At 37.8% G+C, this 20160-nt stretch overlaps 1 long non-coding RNA gene and 1 pseudogene across 1 annotated transcript in view; both read right to left on the minus strand.

Moving 5' to 3' along the window:
* Window positions 1-20160, minus strand: part of LOC138169992 (uncharacterized) — a 713900-nt gene that overhangs the window by 126929 nt on the left and 566811 nt on the right. The gene's annotated exons all lie outside the window — the stretch shown is intronic.
* LOC138169988 (nucleophosmin pseudogene) lies at window positions 18869-20054 on the minus strand (annotated as a pseudogene).

The raw sequence follows: 20160 nt of genomic DNA on the forward strand, positions 1-20160 counted from the left end.
GATCATGGAGAGATGCTAAATCATTAGAAGTGTAATCCATTGTTAGTAAATAGGTCCTGAACCTCAATTTATATTCTGTTGACTAGAAGTTAAAAAAGTCTTATTTAACTTAAACCCATAAACTTCTTAATTATAAATGTGAACATTTTAAAAAATCTCTGTGAAAAATCATAATAGTTTGTGCTTCAGATAAAATTGTGAAGAAATATGAAAAACCATTTATATATCTAACAGGATTATTAGGTTATGTTATAGGAAAGCTAGGGTTTTAGACAGCATGGGTGTAGTAGATATGACAGGTTTATATTATATTTGGTATCGACTAATCATTTGGTAATGAAAAATGACTGAAAAAATTCAATATAAAGCATAAAACTGATACGTATTTTATTATTCTCATCTGCCTTACTGGGTATGATTAGTGATATTCTAGGAAATGGGAAAAGGAATTAATTGGCATTTATACAGTGCCTATGATGTGCCAGGTTGTCCTAAGTACCTTAAATATTATTTCATTTGATCCTCTCAACAGTGATTATTTTCATAGGAAATTGAGGTAAGTAGGTTTAAGTCCTCACACAGTGTCTCAGACCAGATTTGAACTTGGGTATTCCCAACTACAGGTGCTACCAGTGGCCTTGGCCTCTATTCTACCCCATTTTAAATCTAGTGCTGACCTAAATATCTTAATGGTAGCATTATAGAGAAATAGATATTTTCCCCGTCTTACCAGAACTGGTTTTGGATTTCCATTTCTCATAGATCATTACATTATGGACTTTGCAACCCCTAACTCCCTCAGCAGTCATCTTGGTGATGCCTCTCACCTCATGACCCTCTTTTCTAAATTGTGAGTTTCTGCCTGAAACTATTTCATGAAATGCCCAGTCCAGCCATACTTAGTTTTCCCGGTTCCAATCCCAACTGTTCATAAACCATAAAATTACTTCTTTCTAGAGTAAATCTTGGAGGTAAAAATAGAGGGAGGATAAGGCCTGTTGTAGAGAACTGCTAGATGAGCCAACTCCATCTAGAATGCGGCCCAAAGAATTGCCAAAAAGACTACTGAGAGGTTGAGTCCTTTTCTAGAGATGCATAGCCACTGTACGTCAGCAGTCATCTCATCCTGGTGATGCCTTTCACCCTATAATCCTCTTATGAATTGTGATTTACTCCCTAAGAATACCATTTCAGGAGATGCCCAGGCCATCCATACTTAATTCTCCCGGTTCCAAACCTTGTTCTGTACTTATCTACCTCCAAGAGAGACCTTGCCTCTTTTTGGGTACACCTTCCTTCTTAACTCCTCCTTTTATGTGTTATCTTCCCCTCACTAAAACAAAGCTTCTGAGAGTAGGGACTGCCTTTTTTGCTTGTCTTTGTATTAGTGCTTATTACAGTGCCTGGCACATAATAAGCCCATTATCTGTCAATCTGGTCCTGATATGGGCCTTATCTACTAAACAAGTGGTGTTAAATAGAAATGGGGTGACTAGTTCATACAAAAGGATCCCTGGGGACTACACATTGCTTTAGTTTTAAAATGTCAAATTATCTGTATTGTGGTTTTTATTTTGTTAAATATTTCCCTATCATATTTTAATCTGGTTTGGCCTATGGTGTAGTGTTAAGGAACACCATGAGGTCTCTCCAGGTTAGCATTCACAGAGATGCAATAAATAGTTTAGATGGTTCTCTAGCTATTAAATGAATCTTTCTACCCTTATGACCTGAAAGACACTGGAAACCCAAAAGTGCCTGACAGAATAAACCATATTTTAGGATGTCAATTTAAAAATTTACATTAAATGTCATGTGATGTGAATGTTTGATTTTGAGTAAATTATAACAGTTTATAGTATGTACAATATATTTATATGAACTATATAATTTCATGGATTTATGTTCAATAAAACTAGGAATTAATGAAAAATCTGAGTTCCAGATTACAGTATGAAAATAGAATCTTACTATTTTTCAAATGTAATACAACAATTTGAACTAATTGCATAGTAGATTGTCCAACAGAAGTCCTTAGTGTCTTTTATTGAATCAGCAAGACCCATTTATATTTGACATAGAGATTGCTTTGTATGAAATTGAGTGATGCTAAAATTCCTTAAAATCCTTTTGAAATTTCTATAATATTGTTTGAAACGTTAATTTTCTTAGGGAATCTATTGCACAGTAAGTGTAATATATTATGTATCATAGCTACAATTCAAATCAACACAAATTCTGAATTAGTGAGATGCACCTTAATCAAGTTTTGATACACTTTTTAAAACTCTTGCATGATGTCACAATGCAAACAAGAAAATTAATACAGGGCTTTTTTCAGAAGGCCATGATGTTCAGGTGGAACAATTGAAGACATTACATTTAACAATTCAGATTAGCACAGCTATAGAATATTCGTTCTAGGTCTTGATAATTCCAGCTGCCTGTTACTTTAGAAAGTTTGACACTTAAATTTCCTTGAAATTAAAGTCATTCTGACTGTTGGATTAAAAGACTAAATGCTTATGAAATAAAGTGATAAAGGTCTTTCATGGAAAACATTGGAATTAAAAGATAGCTTACTAGTTTTTAGGTGATATGTTTTTAGTGAATGAGCCAAGACTCATTCAAAAGTTATTTCTATTTTTACTTAACTAATTGTTCCTTATGTGAGAGATTTTATAGAACATATAGATATTTGGAGGAAAAGTTGTCATAAAGAGCAAACTATTAAGTTATGATGTTTTAAAATGTTGACCATATTATTTTTTGAAAATTTTAGGATATTTGTCTAGTTATTTATCACTTAAAATTTTATAAAAATAGGACGAGGTCTTGGTGTCAAGAATGATGAGAATATACTAATTTGAATCAACATCATTATCATGGCTATTATGATAATTCAAACTTGTAAACTTTTCTTACAGTGTTTGATGTATTTAAAATAATGACTAGCGGGAAAATTTTCAGTTCCCTGCAATAAAATTGTATTTTGGGTTCTTTACTTCTGAGCATCCAGAGGTCAAGTACCATGCAAGTATACACAGTACTATTTCAATAGCCCCATTGTGACACCTTATTCTTAACCTGTAGTGTGTGGATGTGTTAGTATAACAATAATGGTTTTATGGAAAGCAGTTTCTGTTCTTGTAAACAGGAAAGTAGGTTATATCCAGCCAGGCTTATTTATTTCTTTTTACCTACACTACCATTCCTCTAAAGATGGGACATGGCAAAATTGCCTTGAACCTGTTTTTGGTGTAGAAGTCAGTTACAGTTTTTTGCCTAAGTTTCAGAATTACGCAAAGCATCTTCCTGGTACATTTAAAAAAAATATTTGAAACATAAAAATATCTTGACAGAATTATCTGTTTCTGTCTTCCTGATCTAATTTAAACTAAACAGTGATACGGTCAGCTGCTAACCCAAATATGAAATTCTCTACCAAGCTCCCCACTAAATATTGTTGAACAAAAATCCCAGGAACATCTCTAACATCTGAGAGCAGTTAATAACTATCCTTTATTGATCAGGTGTGATTCTTAAGTAAGTGACTTTGTGATCAGGTATGGATCTTCCCTTCGGCTAAGAAGTTGGATAACTGAGTGGTAGAAAGTTAAAGCAAGAAGAGAGTCTAACCTTTGAGCCCAATAGAGAGAAAGTGGCTTATGGTTATGGGATTTAAAGATCTTCCATGCCCCTTAAACTTGCTGACCTAGCAGGAAGGAGTGGGGCAAGAGGAAGTGGGAGCCACTCTAGAGTGCATGCAGTGACTGGAAGTGTGGCAGCAGCAGCAGTGGCGGTGCAAATTCCTTTTTTGAGCCAGCCAGAATTTCTGCTAAGGACTCTTGCTGAGGACTGCCAGGGATGGGAACTGCAGGGGGCTGCAGCTGCCTGAGCAGTTGCTGCAAGTGAGGAGAGGAGGATCTTTGCCTGAGGTAGCCTGTTCTGTTTCAAAGGCTTGAGAATGTGGGTGTTTGCTACATTAACTACGTGTGCCAACTTCATAACTACTGTGATGGCTTTGACTTTCTGGTTTGGGGACTCAGTTTTCTGTTATTTGAATGTGTTCTAGCTTTATCCCCCATGTAGAGAGCCTGGTATATTATGTGTTTAATAATCATATACATTTGGTGACAAGGGCAGGATCACAAAATATCAGGTCTCTATTTGGAAACAGAGGGGCTTTAGAGGGAGAAAGGGCTATACCAGGATGGGAGGATTTCCCTTATTCCTCTCTAGCCAGATAATGGCCCAAAAGCACAAGGCCCTGTGAAAACTAGGGACCAAGGTGAAAAGATGGGGAACCCGGAGATTTGGAAAGATGTTTGCCAGGAATATCCATAGACCAGGCAAAGAACTGGCAGGAGTTTGCAGGAGAGGCTGGGTCCTGCTAACAAGTTATCGCCTTATGTGTAAAAGTAGGGATAAGCTGCTGGAGGAAAGAGCTCGGATGGCTAGGGAGTCAGCTGGTTTGCCTGAGGATTTTTCTGTGCCGCAGCATTCAGAAGAGCAAACTGGAGGGACTCAGGTGGTGGAAGTAGAAGCTACTGTTCATGTAGCTAAAAGGAAGCAAAAAACTAGCAGAAGGAATGTGCATGCAGCTTTTGTACAGGCTGGGCAGAGTTCCCCCCACAGCTGCCAGGAGACTGTGTGTGAGGAGAATGGAACAAGGTTAGATCAGGAGTCTTGTAGAAGTTCTCCCCTTACAAAAAAGAAGACAGGAGAACTGCCAGGGCCAAACCGAGTCCAGGGAGATAATTGAGGATTTCACTCAACAGGAGATCACTGATACATTGAGCAGATTCACCCAAAGAATGGGGGAGTCTTTAGTGTCTTGGATAGTAACAATCATTGATGAAGGCACCAGAGGAATAACACTGGCAGTGTGGATTGTTTAAAATTCATAATCATCAGACAGAATTCTTTTGTACACCAAGATTTTAGGGATCAAAAGAAGGATCAACAGAGGCTTCAACAGAACTAATCTGTTAGCTTTAGCTGCAGAAAGCAATATCCGACTGACTCTATGTGGTCTGGTGGAGGCAGACCCCGTACTCACTTAGAGACTGTATGAGAAAGCTAAAGGAGGAGGTAATGAAAACGGCTGTCATGGTTGGAGATGCAAATGCATACCATGAAATCACCCCCCCCCACTCCCACCCTGCCCCAGGAATTCCTCATAGAAATATCATAGTGAAGACGGCTCCTCCTGCATATAAGCAGCTAATTCTGAGTCTATTAATTGGGGAAATAGGGCACCCTCTTTCGGAGGTGCTGGATAAGATTTCACAATTAAGTGACCTAGGGGAGTGGGGACAAGATAAATTTCCTGGAGAGAGAAGAGTAAATAGAGGATTCAAAGACAAAATAGACCAACAAGAAGGAAACTGTTTTCTGCTCTATTGAGAGCAGGGGTGGATTTTAGAAGAATACATGGTATTCCAACTGAAGAGCTGCATAATACATACCAAGAAAAGGTACTTAACATTAGAATGAATAAGGAAGCAGGAACCACCCCTGCAGGTACTCCTGAATCATTATATCCAAGTTTGCCCCACCTTCAGGGAAAATAGGAATTAGGCTGAGCCCCACCACAGATTAAAGAAATATACCAAGGAGATTGCAGACCCCATATTGGTTTAACAATATATTGGAAGAATGGATCAACTACTATGACTAGGGTGTTGCTGGATATTTGGAGCTGAGGCCACACTTATCTATGGAAACCCTGATAAGTTTAAACATGGAACTCCTATTACCATCACAGGTCTAGGAGGCACTGAAATATCAGCCAGACAGGTTAAAATAACAATTAAAATTGGGCAGTTACCTAAGAAGGAATATACTGTGGGTGTTGTACCCATTCCTGAATACATCATTGGAATAGATGTATTGAGAGGCATGACTCTGAATTTACCTGAAGGGAGATACCAATTTGCTGTGAGGAAGATAGGAATTAATACAGTTTTAGTGGGAAAACTAAAAATGGACCCAGTCACTTTACCTGAACCTTCTGAAGTAATTACTTTAAAACATTATCGTGTGCCAGGTGGGCAAGATGAAATTACCGCTACTATAAAGGAATATGTTGAAGCAGGAGTGTTAGTCCCTACAACCACATGATGGAATAATCCTGTCTGGCCAGTATGAAAATCAGATGGGCCATGGAGAATGACTGTGGATTATAGACAATTGAATAATGTGACTCCTGCTTTGTATACTGCTGTTCCAGATACCCTCACCTTAATAGAAAGGATCCAGAAATATGATGGGACTTGGTATGCAGTTAATGACTTGGCAAATGCCTTTTTCAGCATCTTAATAGACCCTAAACAATGGGACCAGTTTGCTTTCACTTGGCAGGGTAGACAATATACTTTCACCCACTTGCCACAAGGGTACCTGCATAGCTCCACTATTTGTCACAGGATTGCTGCTGAACAGTTAAATGAATTAAAGCTACCTGGTGTACAGCTTACCCTCTACATTGATGATATCATGATACAGAAAAAAGACGCAAGTGGAGAGGAGTTTGACCCTTCTAATTGAGCATATGAAAAGTAAAGGGTGGGAAATTAACCCTGCAAAGGTTCAAGGACCAACTCAAAATGTAAAATTTTGGGGTATACAATGGAAAAAGGGACTATGAGAGATTTTTCTGCAAGTCTGACAAAAGATTCAGGATTTTCTCACCCCTATCAATAAGAAGGCCCAAAAGTTCATAGGATTGTTTGGATACTGGAGGTGCCACATTTCACATTTAGGACAGAATTTGAAACCTTTATATAGAGTCACTGGGAAGAAATATGAATTTGCTTAGGGACTTGAGCAGAGTAAAGCTTTTGAAGAAGCCAAGGCTGCCATACAGTTGGCCCTAGATTTATGGCCAATGCAAAATGGTCCAGTGGAATTAAAAGTGACTGTACAAGATGATTATGCAAACTGGAGTTTATGGCAAAAACAACAAAGCCAAAATGTACCTTTGGGATTTTGGTGTAGGAAACTCCCTGCGTCTGGAGTTCAGTATAAAAGCAGTTGTTAGCTGCATATTGGGCTTTGGTGGAGACTGAACAACTGACTCTGGGCCATGAAGTGATATTAAGACCTGGAATCCTTTTTATGACCTGGGTAATGAGTACCCCAGTTTCTCACAGAATTGGACATGCCCAAGAGGCTAGTATAATCAAATGGAAGTGGTATATTCAAAATAGAGTGAAAACGGGCAAAAGCAGAGTCTCTGCTCTACATGAATCTGTAGCAAACATAGAAATTGAGGGGAATGACACACCCTCTGAGCCAAAGCAATAGTTGTTACAGTCCACTGTAAAATGGAATGAGGAATATGATGGATTAACTGAGGAACAAAAGAGACATGCATGGTTTACTGATGGGACAGTGAAATATTTGGGCCAAAAAAGACATTGGAAAGCAGTGGCCTATAACCCATGTACTAGAAGGACTTTGGAAAGTACTGGGATAGGTGGAAGTAGCCAATATGCTGAACTTATGGCAGTATATCAAGCCATCAGAATAGAACAGGGAGGACAGTGTCACATATTCACTGATTCATGGGCGGTAGCTAATGGGTTAGCTACATGGATGCCCATGTGGAAAAATGAAAATTGGAAAATTCATGGCAAACAAGTCTGGGGCAAAGAATTATGGAAAGATCTCAAAGAATCTGGAACATGTCTTTGGTCACTGACTTGTAAGTTTTTCATGAAGATGCTCATGTGGCCCTCACCATGCCAGAACATGAGTATAATGCTCATGCTGATCAACTGGCAAAGATTGCTAGTGAACATATTGTCCCTACTTTGACAACAACTGATGATCTGGTATTAGCAAAATGGGTCCACCAAATAGCCGGCCATTTGGGGATCCAGGCCACACATGGGTGGGCATAAGATCGAGGTATTAGTATCTCTTGTTCACTGTTAAAACAGATAGCAGAAGAATGTCATATATGTCAATTGGAAAAGAAGTGAATTGTTCCTCGGGAAGTAACTGGAGAAATAGAAAGAGAAAAGGTCCCAGCCCAAATCTGGCAAATACATTATATTGGTCCACTACCACAAGATAAAAGATGCAGATTTATATGTACTTGTGTTGACACCTATTCAGGTTTACTAGTGGCTTGTCCTTATAAGAATGCAACCCAGAAAAACACTTGTAAAACTCTCATAAGTCTATATTATGGAACCCCAATGTAGATTCGAAGTGACAATGGGTCACATTTCAAAGTTAATGAAATGAAGAGGTATTGTATACTAAACAATATAGAATGGATACATCATATTCCATATTATCCATAAGCATCTCGGTTATTTGAAATAATGAATGTATTATTGAAAGATCAGTTAAGGAAGTTAAGTTCCAATTATTCATATCAACATTGGAAGGATAATTTGTTCATGGCTTTATGTGATTTGAATAATAGACCATTGGGAGGAAGTACACCTCTAGCAAGAATGATGACCCCAAATCTGCAAATTAGAAAATGACAAACACATAAGATCCCAAATATTGAGTATTGGACTTTGAGGCCAGATGTCCCAGCACTGTTCCCAGGAACACCTGGTGCAGTGGGGTATGATTTACGTTGTTTAGAGGACTTTTTGTTGGATAGGAAAGAAATAAGAAAAATCTCCACTGAGATATGCATAAGAATCCCTAAAAATCACTTTGGACAGATTTTACCCAAATCAGTATTAGCAGTTCAAGGAATACATGTATTGGCTGGAGTAATAGATTCTAATTATCAAGGAGAAATTATTGTGACATTCCATAATTTAGGTGACAGACTCATTCAGATTCATAAAAATGATAGAATAGTTCAAGTAATTATTGTTCCTTGTAAAACAATACCACTTGTAAAAACTGGCCCTCCTTCCAAAATAACTATCAGAGGAAATGAATATTTGGTTCTACTGATAGAATAAAATTGGGAGCTAAAGTATGGGTAAAACGGAAGCTAGATGATGTCCCAAAGGCTGCAGAGATTATAGCACATGGGAGGGATAACATTGTAACTATTGTTTATTCTGGAGAAGATGATTACAAAATTGTACCCTTAAGTCATTTATTCTACCGTGAGTGAGGCCACAGTAGTGGGCTCATGGACTCCAGTAGTATGGCTAATCCCATATCTACCTTGTTTCTGGTTATTGTCCCTGCTTCTTCTTGCCTTTCTGTCTCTTCACCTTGTTTGCTAGATTTGTTTCCTCAGTAGATGCCTGATAGCTTAAGCTGGATGTCACCCGCTGTCTGCTACTGTGACATGTCACACCTGGACCTGGCATGAAGCACATCCCAAATGCTGGCTAAATAACTGACCTCTCAAATGGGACCCCTCGTGACAGGGACGGCTCCACGTCTAATTTCAGCAGCAAGTAGCCATGGAAGAAGAGACATTTTCCCCTTACCCCAAGATTTTGGGACCCCATTTGTTTGGGGGAGGGATGACAGGGAGCTTGTGCTCAAGCCCCACCCTAAAATATTTTCTGTGTTTATTGTGTGCTATCCTTCTTATGTTGTTGTAAAATTCTGTTGACCCCAGTTACTCCTAAAACTCCTATTAATTGTATGTAATGAAATGTATTGTTAATGTATTTTTGCCAAGTAAGGGACATGAAAGATCTTGGGGCCGAATGTTATGGTTATGGGATTTAAAGATCTTACATGCATCTTGAACTTGCTGACATAGCAGGAAGGGGTGAAGCAAGAGGAAGTGGGAGCCAAGCTAGATTGTGCACAATAACTGGAAGCATAGTGGGAGCAGCAGCAACGGCAGCTGTAGCAGTGGTGGCAGTGGTCGATGCAAATTCCTTCTATTTTAGAGCCAGCCAGAATTTCTGCTAAGGACTCCTGCTGAGGACTGCCAGGGACAGGAACTGCAGGGGCCTGGAGCTGCTTGAGCAGTTGCTGCATGAGGAGGAGAGGAGGATCTTTGCCTGAGGTAGCCTATTCTGTTTTGAAGGCTTGAGAATGTGGGTGTTTACTACATTAACTACATGTTCCAAGTTCATAACTACTGTGATGGCTTTGACTTTCTGGTTTGGGGACTCAGTTTTCTGGTATTTGAGTAAATGTTCTAGCTTTATTCCCCATGTAGAGAGCCTGGCATATTTTGTGATTAATAACCACATACACTGGAATAGAAATTATGAAAAGTTCCACACTTTGAGTTATACTTGGAGAAGACTAATCTATAGGAGAGACTTTGGTGTCTAGTCAATTAAAAAGAGGAGTAAATTTATTTCTACTTTTACCCAATAGTTGTTTTTACAGTACAACAAACAGGTGATAAATTCCTTTTCTTTTCCTTTTTTTTTTCTTTTTGGAGGGGGAAGGGCAGAGTGATTGGGGTCATGTGACTTACCCAAATTCACTGGGATAGTAAATGTTAAGTGTCTGGGGCTGGATTTGAACTCAGGTCCTCTTGACTCCAGGGCTGGTACTCTATTCACTGCACCACCTAGCTGCCTACTTGTATAATATGTCGGCCCTATTTTCCTAGATTATAAAAGGAAAAAATATTCTAGATAATTGGAGGCTCCTTTTCACTCAAAATTCTGAGATTCAGCTGATAATCAAATTAGGTTTGCTGTTGCTCTTATGAATGGCATGACATCTATTGTCCAATGGCTCCAGAATCCTCATATGTGGAAGCTCTTTTCCGTGGCTGTCATCACTCATCATTCATACTCATTTATGTCAGCCATATCCCTCCTGTGTCCCTATTACACTCTACACTCTACCCTTCTTTCTGCTGTGACTTCTGATTACATCCCCTGTCCTGTCATTAAACTGTCACTTTAGACCTGCATGCCCTCTAAGAAATTACTTTGTGTATTCGTATTTAATTTTTCTCTGTTGTCCCACTATTCCCCCCACAAGAGAATTGAAAGCTCTTGTGGTCAGGGACTCTCTTTTTTGTTTTGTTTTGTTGTGTTTTTTGTTTCCCCATTTCCCGTAATTTATATATATATATATAGAATTTATATACTGTGCTTTTAAAGTTTGCAAAGCATTCAACAAATATCTCTGCATCTTCATAATAACCCTGGGGAGAAGGTGCTTTTATTTCCCTGTTTTACAGATGAGGAAACTGAAACAGAGATGTTGCAGTGTTAATTGTCTGAGACTGAATTTAAACTCATAAACTCCTGATTCCAGGTCCAGTGCTATATCCACTGCACCACTTATCTACAACCCACATAAGTATATAAACTATTTAATAGACGTGTATTGAATTAAATTTCTGGTACCAAGTTCACCTTGTGGTGGGAAAAATAGGGAGCCTCCTAATCTAATGGATGACTTTGTGAATTGAAAGAAGTTTGTTGAAGGATGCCTTCCTCTCCTACTTGTGCCCTATATCTCATGGAACTTACTCTTCAATAGAGGGATGTAATACAGGTAGTAAGTGCAAAATAATGTATAAATGAATCTAAAAGGAACAAGTGGTTATGTGCCATTTGAGAAGAAAAATCCATTTGTTAATGGAGAATTAAGGAAGTTTTCTAGTAGAAGTGTCATTTGAGTTGGATGGGTAATCAATCAACAAGTAGAGAGCGTTCCATGCTAGGCTTCTAAAGTGGCTAATACATAGATCAGTTTGGCTAGCATACAAGAGTGTAGGAAAAGGGAAAAATACTAGGTAAAGACTGAAAAGAGAGTAGGTACCAGGTTGTGGAAGACCTTAAATGGCAGTCAATGAACCTTGAACTTGGCAAAAAAAACAAAAAAGGAGCTCTTTAAGCATTTTGAGAATATCTCTGACACCTAGATCTGTGTATAGTTTTAGGGGTATCTTTTCCTCTCCCTGCCTAGACTTAGCAAAATGGACTGAGGAACAAAAGGGAACCAGGATGTAGGGTTAGAAATTGGAGCAAAGAGGGAAGGAGAAAAAAGGGAAAGACAGGGAGAAGAGCATCTGAGCTGGTATAGAGTATTCCATCAAATGATCAGGGAGGAGGGCAATCTAAATTCTGTCTTGTGTGAGTTTTCTGAAAGAGTGGAACCTTTCATATTCCTTAGAGGAATATTAAGGGGAGGTAAAGCAGATAGAAAACAATCCACCTCAGGGGCGGCCAGGTGGCGCAGTAAGAGCGTCGGCCCTGGCGTTGGGAGACCCGGGATCAGTTCTGGCCTCAGATACTCGGCACCCACACAAAAATAACTGGCCGTGTAACCTTGAGCAAGTTACTTAACCCCAATTGCTTTAAAAAAAATGCACCTCCCTAAAATATTAATAAAGAGACCGACGTTCTAAGGAGTTAAGGGATTACTATATCAGATATGACAAAATGCGTGGGAGATTAATTCTCTAGACCTGATATGGCTTTGTCATTATAAATATGGGCTCAGCATTTTGTAGTTTGAAATGATCAGTTAGTCTTTTGTTGAGTGTGGTCACATTATCAGTGCACCCAAGAAAAGAGCAAACCTTTGGTGTGCTAGGAACTTGAATCTCTTTGGTAGTTGTTTAGTACTGAAGGGTCTGAGAGCAAGAGCTATCCTATGTAGGGATTGTAGGTTCTTCTCTGGTAGGGGCCCTGTAGCACCAACACAATACTCACAGCACCAATGGTGACTATGAATATGCTGGCACAGTTCTGAATTGCAAAATATAACAGACTCTCCATATAGAAGAGAGAAGCAAAATAGTTATTCAGACACCAGAAAGCCAAATCTCACCACCAGAAAGTCAAATCCATCATAGCAAAGAAGTTAATAAACGATAACAGCAGGGACCCACATCATCCTTTAGTCTTTCCAAAAGCAAACACTCACAAGCCTAGCTGTCTCCTTGACTGTGTCCTCTCCTCCCTCCAGCTAACTGCTCTGACTCCCAGCTTCTTCACCTCTGCTCCACCCTTAAGCAAACTCCTCCCAACATAGGCTCCATGTGATTACATTTGGCCCATTAGGTGGCAGGGAAAATCTTCAAAGCAAGGAAGACTTTCAAATTCCCTTCGGCCTATTAAGAGGCAGGGTGTAGTGCCAATGAGATATTTACAGCACCCATGATCACAATAAAGACCATGACTATAATTCCTGAATGGTGCTCAATAGCAAAGTGTAAGAAACTCTCCATATAGAGGATAGAAGCAAAGCATTTATTTAGACACCAGAAATCCAAATCTGAAAACCAATAAGCCAGTTCCATCGTAGTAGTAATGATGTTAACAAGCCATAACAGCACAGAGAGCCACAACATCCTTTAGCCTTCCCACAAACCAATATAAGATTGATTTTACTCACAAACTTCTCTATCTCCTTGCCCGAGCCTCCTCTCTCTCCCATTGTCTCTCTAGCTCTGACTCCCAGCTTTCTGTGGGCTCTGCTCCACCCTTCAGCAAACTCCTGCCACCACAAGCTCCATGTGACTACATTCAGCCTTTTAGGTGGCAGAGTTTACTTCAAAGCAGGGAAGTTCTTCAAATTCCCCCTAGGCCTATTAAGAGACAGGTGAGATCCTCAAATTCCCATTGCACAGGGAAGATCTTCAAATTACCATTACCATTACAGGCCCATTGTCCCAACATTCATAGCATCACAAACAGATCTAATATTAGATATATTGACAAGAGGGTCTCAGATGACCTATCTGTCACTCTGTGAGCATAAACTGATCAATACATTGAAAAAGTCTGAAAACATGCAATTTTCCACACCCATACACCTCCCACCTCTTTAAAGGAATTGTGTGTGGGGGTCTTCCCATATCTCTTTGAAGACTAGTGGTTTTTTGTATCTTTTGTTACATTAACTTTTGATTTTTTGGGGGTTCTTTTTATTCACATGATTGTAGTCATTGTATATGTTGTTTTCTTGATTTTGATTATCTCACTGCTTTGGATCATGTGTTTCCATACTTCTCTGTATTCATAATATGCATCATTTTTAGATCACAGTAATATTCCATTAACTTCATGTACCACAGTTTGTTTAGCTGTTCCCTAACTGATGACGATCTACGTTGTTTCTAGTTCTTTGCTGCCACAAAAACTGAGGCTATAAATATTTTAGTGAATATAGTACTTTCTTCTCATTAATGTCCTCTTTTGAGTATATGTTTAGTTGTAGAATCTCTTGAGTCAAAGCGTATGAACATTTTAGTTACTTTATTTGCAGACCTCCAAATTGCCAAAATGGTTGTACTGATTCACAACTCCACCAGGAATACATTAGTGTACTGATCTTCCTATAATGCCTCCAATATTGACAGTTTCCATCATTTACCATTGTCAATTTTGAGGGTATGAAGTAAAACTTCAAAATTGCTTTGAATTGCATTTCTTTTACTATTAACAATTTGGAACATTTTAATATGGTTGTTAATAGTTTGCAATTATTCTTTTGAGAACTATTTGTTCATAATCTTAGACTTGATCTCTCTGTATTGTAAAACTATTTTATAATTACTATTTTGCAGTATAGTTTAAAACCTGTTACTGCAAGGCCTTCTCATTTTCCTCCCCATTATTTCCCTTGTTGATTTATGGTTCCTCCTCTGGTAGTTTGGTAGGGCACTGAATCTCTAAAATAATTTTGATAGTATTAAAAGTTTTATTGTATTGGTAGAGCCCAATCTTTATGTGAAATTGTTTTGTAATTAATTCAAATAATTCCTACATGTGTCTAAGCATTTGGTGTTAATTTTTTTTGCATTCCATAGTTATTATAAATGGAATTTCTCTTTGTATTTCTTCATGCTGTATTTTGTTGGTAATATACAGGAAGACTTAGGATTAGGATCGCTTTATATCCTAATACTTTGCAGAAGTTATTATTTCATTTAATTTTTTTCCTTTTTTTGTATTTATTTGTTTATTTACTTTTAGTTTACAAGATTCAGTTCCATATTCCCTTGAGTTTCAGATTTTCTCCTCCCCCTCTTCTCTCCCTCCCCCCCCCCATGATGGCATGCAATCAAGTATAGGATCTGCAAATACTTTCACATTAGACATTGGTCAGGTTGTGAAGAAGGATTTCAACCGATGGGATGAACAATGGGAAAGAAGAAGCAAAACCAAGCAAGGAAAAGAAAGAGAGTAAGTGGATTGCTTTAGTCTGCAATCAAACTCTGTTCTCTCTAGTTCTTTCTCTCAATGTAGACATCTTTTTCTATCTGAGTTTTCTGGAGTTGTCTCATAGCCTTGCATTGCTTAGAAGAGTCCAGGCTATCAAAGTTGGTTTTTACACATATGTTGTGTCTGTAATTGTGTACAGATTTCTCCTGGTTCTGCTCTTCTCACTCAGCATCAGTTTATATAAGTCTCTCCAGGTAAATATGAAGTCCATCTGCTCCTTATTTCTTATAGCAAATAATATTCTGTTACATTCATATGCCACAGCTTGTTTAGCCATTCCCCAATTGATGGGCATCCCCTTAATTTCCCATTCTTTGCCACTACAAAAAGAGGTACTAAAAATATTTTTGTACATATGGGTCTTCCTCCCACTTCTGTGATCTCTTTGGGATACAGCCCTACAAGTGATATTGCTGGGTCAAAGGGTATGTACTTTTGGTTTTTTTTGCCTTTCTTAGGGCAATTGGGGTCAAATAACTTGCTCAAGGTTACACAGCTAGTTTTTTTGTGCGGGTGTTAAGTGTTTGAGGTCAGAACTGAACTTGGGTCCTCCTGATTCCGGGGCCAGCGCTTTACTCACTGCGCCACCTAGCTGCCCCCGGTATGCACTTATTTATAGCCCTTTGGGCATAGTTCCAGATTGCTCTCCAGAATGGTTGAATCAGTTCACAGCTCCACCAACAATGCATTAATGTTCCAATTTTCCCACACCCTCTCCAACATTTGTCATTTTCCTGTTTTGTCATCTTAGCCAATATGACAGGTGAGATGTGGTATCTCAAAGTTGTTTTTATTTGCATTTCTCTAATCACTAGTGATTTAGAGCATTTTTTCATGTGCTTATATATATCTTTAATTTCTTCCTCTTAAAACTGCCTGTTCATATCCTTTGACCATTTATCAGTTGGGGAATGACTTGTATTCTTACAGAGTTGACTCGATTCTCTGTATATTTTAGAAATGAGTCCTTTATCAGAGACACTGGTTGTAAAAATTCTTTCCCAATTTCCCACTTCCCTCTTAATCTTGGTTACATTGACTGTTTGTACAGAAACTTTTCAATTTAATGTAATCAAAATTATCCATTTTGGATTTTATAATGCTCTCTAACTATTGTTTGGTCATAAAGTCCTCCCTTACCCATAAGTCTGACAGGTACACTATTCCTTGCTTTCCCAGACTGAGTGCAGTATCAGCCTTTATACTTAGATTGTGCACCCATTTTGACTTGATTTTGGTATACAGTGTTAGATAATGGTCTATGCCCAGTTTCTGCCACACTATATTCCAGTTTTCCCAGCAGGTTTTGTCAAATAGTGAGTCCTTATCCCCAAAACTGGAGGCTTTGGGTTTATCAGACAGAAGATTACTATAGTCATTGACTGCTGAGTCTCATGTACCCAATCTATTCCATTGATCCACTACTCTACTCCTCAGCCAGTACCAAATAGTTTTGATAACTGCTGCTTTGTAGTACAGATTAAAATCTGGTGTGGCTAGGCCACCTTCCCAAGAATGTCTTTTCATTAATTCCCTTGATATTCTGGACCTTTTCTTTTTCCAAATGAATTCTGTTACTATTTTTTGTAGCTTTATAAAGTAAATTTTTGGTAGATTAATTGGTAGGGCAGTAAATATGTAATTTAATTTAGGTAAAATTGTCATTTTTATTATATTAGCTCGACCCAGACACTAGGAATGGATGTTTTTCCAATTATTTAGATCTGACTATATTTGTGTGAGAAGTGTTTTGTAGTTGTGTTCATATAGTTCTGGATTTGTTTTGGCAGGTAGATTTCCAAATATTTTACAATGTCTACGTTAACTTTAAATGGGATTTCTCTTTCTATCTCTTGCTGTTATGTTTTGTTAGAAATACATAGGAATGCCAAGGATGTATGTGGGTTTATTTTATATTCTGCAACTTTCCCAAATTTATTTATTGTCTCAAGTAGTTTTTTGCTTGAGTCTCTAGGATTCTCTAAGTATATCATATCATCTGCAAAGAGTGGTAACTTAGTCTCTTCTTTGCTTAATTTGATTCCCTCAGTTTCTTTTTCTTTTCTAATTGCTACTGCTAACATTTCTAGTACCAGACTGAATAAGAGGGTTGATAGTTGACATTCTTGTTTCACCCCTGATCTTATTGGAAATGCTTCTAGCTTACCCCCATTACATATAATACTTGCTGATGGCTTAAATAGATGCTATCTATTATTTTAAGGAAGATTCCACTTATTTCTGTACTTTCTAGTGTTTCTTAATAGAAATGGATGTTGTATTTTGTCAGAAGTCTTTTCTGCATCTATTGAGATAATCGTATGGTTTCTGCTAGTTTTATTGTTGATATGATCAATTATACTGATGGTTTTCCTAATATTGAACCAACCTTGCATTCCACGAATAAATCCTACCTGATCAAAGTATATTATTCTTGTGATCACTTGCCATAGTCTTTTTGCTAATATTTTATTTAAAACTTTTGCATCTATATTCATGAGGGAAATTGGTCTATAATTTTATTTCCCTGTTTTGTCTCTTCCCGATTTAGGTATCAGGACCATATTTGTGTCATAAAAAGAATTTGATAGTACCACTTCTTCACCAATTTTTCCAAATAGTTTGTAGAGTATTGGAATCAATTGTCCTTTAAATGTTTGATAGAATTTGCTAATAAATCCATCTGGCCCTGGAGATTTTTTTTCTTAGGGAGTTCATTAATGGCTTGTTTGATTTTTTTTTTCTGAGATGGGATTATTTAAGTAATTTACTTCCTCTTCATTTAATCTGGGCAATTTATATTTTTGTAAATATTCATCTGTCTCAATAAGATTGCCAAAGTTATGTGCATACAATTGGGCAAAATAATTCCTAATTATTGTTTTAAATTCCTCTTCATTTTGATACTTGTAATTTGGTTTTCTTCTTTTTTATTATTATTATTGTCATATTGGCTAAAGGTCTATCAGTTTTATTGTTTTTTTTTTCATAAAACCAGGTCTTAGTTTTATTTATTAGTTCAATAGTTTTGTTAAATTCAATTTCATTAATCTCTCCTATTTTTTTAATAGTCAATTGCAACTTTATATTTGAGGCATTCAAGTGTAATATTTAGATACAGTTCCATTTCTAAGAGAAACCATATCAAAGATCCCAGGAAACAGAAAGAAAACAGTTGTTATTATACTCCTAACATAAGCCAGTTCTGTATGACATGCATCACAAGTATCTGGGTAAGGGAGGAAAGAAGACTGGTTATACTGCTTTAGAACACAGAATTGGCAATCTCATCTTAACTAGTGAAATGTGAAAAGTTAGTTGAAAAGATAAGTTCCAAATAAACAATAAAATCTTAATCAAATTTGCATTACTTAAGCCACTTTTCCAATGACCTTTAATTGTTCCACCTAAAGGTTAACTTTAGCTAGTTAAATTTGAGAAAGGCAGCAAGGAATAGTGAATAGAGAGCTGGACTTGGAGTCAGGAAGACCTGGGTTCAAGTCCTGCCTCTCAGTTTCTGAGTGACCTTTTGGAAAGTCACTTAACCTCTCAGTGCCTTCAGGCAAATAAATAAATTAGAGAAGAGGCAGAACTACATTGTTAGAGGAAGTTCCTCACCAGGAGCTCCCCATAGCAATGCAATCACAAGTCCCATAAAAAACAAATGAATTCAAATCTGAAGCATTACATTTTTTAAGTGCCCTTGCATAGTCCCAAATAAAAATGGAAATATTCTTTCCCATCCACAAAATAAAGAAACAATATTACTTTATTTAAATACTGAATTTATTTCACATGTATGCTTTGTCTCCCCACCATTTCCATTTGTCTGACCACCACTACTACTATGCTGTATCATAACATTCCATACATATTTAAATGAAGCAAAGGGTGGAGGTCCATCTTTGAAAACTAAACAGGCCATTTTGGACAACATATTCTTGGCAAAGTAATCTGGATGACATTTATCAGACAAGGTAGCCAAAGTTCTCACTCTGCATTATAATAAGGACAGCCAGATATCAACTGTTACAGAAATAAGGAAATTTTAACAAACCATTCAAACTTACTTTCTTAAAGAGATTTCCTCCACAGCCAGAGATCTTGAATGGCCTCCTGATCAGACATCCGGAAGCAATTCTTTACATAGTTGATGAATTTTCCTTCCACTTTTGGGAGGGAACCACCCTTTTCAGTGCTTGCCTGCATTTTTGCTTTAATATCCTCTAGAGAAGTGGGTCCTTTGGGAGTCTTGTCCTGCTTTTTGAAGGATTCTTGACCTTTTGATTTTGGTGTGGAAGGCTTCAAGTCTTTTCCATTCTGGTTTGATTTTTGTGCATTTTTTGCTGCAGCATCACGAACAGATTTCTTCACTGGAGGGGTTTTTCTTCACTTTCCTCATCTCCAAAGTCATCATCATCATTGTCTTCTTCACCATAATCTTCATCTTCTTCAGACAGTTTTACCTTTTTCTGTGGAAACTTGCTACCAATTCCAGGAGCAGATCATTTGCCAGACATATTTAATAGTTTCAGATCATCTTCCTCTTCATCATCTTATTCTGCATCTTCCTCCAGTCCTGCTAGGTGCTGACCACTCACACGTACAGGCCCCAAACCACATTTCAACCACAAAACTACTGGTGGTGTAATCTTAAAGCCACCTAGTGAAATTGTAGGCTGAACAGACATTTTCAAAGATGCCAGTGTTACTTTAATCGGATTATCTCCATAGGTCAGTGCCTCTGCTTCAACAATAATGCAATTCATCCTTTGCACCAGCCCCTAAAATCACAGTCCTCAATGACAATTGGTGCTCATTTTCATCATTATCTACCTTAAAATGATAATCTTTGTCAACCTTTAGCTCACAACCGAAGAGGAAATTCTGGGACTGGAGGGGGCTTATATCCATTTCCACTGAGTCCTCCATTTCAGCAGCGATACTGAAGAGAGCAGAGCGAGGAGGCGAACGGACAGAATGCTCCCGCTCAGAACGGAATCACACCAAGGTAACTCCTTTGGCTTTCATTATTTCTAATTTAGTATTTAATCGG

Source organism: Petaurus breviceps, unplaced genomic scaffold, assembly GCF_028583685.1.
Source record: "Petaurus breviceps papuanus isolate PSGF00001 unplaced genomic scaffold, PetGlider_PUasm1.0 38, whole genome shotgun sequence".
In the NCBI taxonomy this organism is placed as follows: domain Eukaryota; kingdom Metazoa; phylum Chordata; class Mammalia; order Diprotodontia; family Petauridae; genus Petaurus; species Petaurus breviceps.